The following is a 470-nucleotide window of genomic DNA, read 5'->3' as shown; positions in this document are numbered from 1 at the left end:
TTGTATTTTTAAATTCTTTATTCGGTTTTTTATTTTATTTTATTGCTAATTATTTTTGTATATTGTATTTTTATATTCTCAATTCCATTTTTATTTGAAATGTATTTCTTTATTGCTAATACTCTTCCTGTTTCGGTATTTTATATTTTCCAATGTTTTATTGGATCACTATTTCTATTACTCTTTTGGTATTTGCATTTTTTGACTTTAGTTTTTATTTAATTGCCAATGCTGTTACTTTTTGTATATTTTGCACATGTTTTATGCATTATTCTAATCCTTTTTGTATTTGTCACGTGTCTTCCTCTGACCCCTTTGCACATTGTGCTACATGTGCTACATTGATAGCTGCTGTGCAATCAGTGCTACTGTAATCTAATCAGATTTGATCTCAAATTTGATTTGCTGTAAATCCAGCAGTCACGTGGGATGCACTCTAATTCTTTCTATTCGCCAGCAGCACAATTCAC

Source organism: Solea senegalensis, unplaced genomic scaffold (assembly GCF_019176455.1).
Source record: "Solea senegalensis isolate Sse05_10M unplaced genomic scaffold, IFAPA_SoseM_1 scf7180000017642, whole genome shotgun sequence".
Lineage (NCBI taxonomy): Eukaryota > Metazoa > Chordata > Actinopteri > Pleuronectiformes > Soleidae > Solea > Solea senegalensis.
This window is presented reverse-complemented; position numbering follows the sequence as displayed.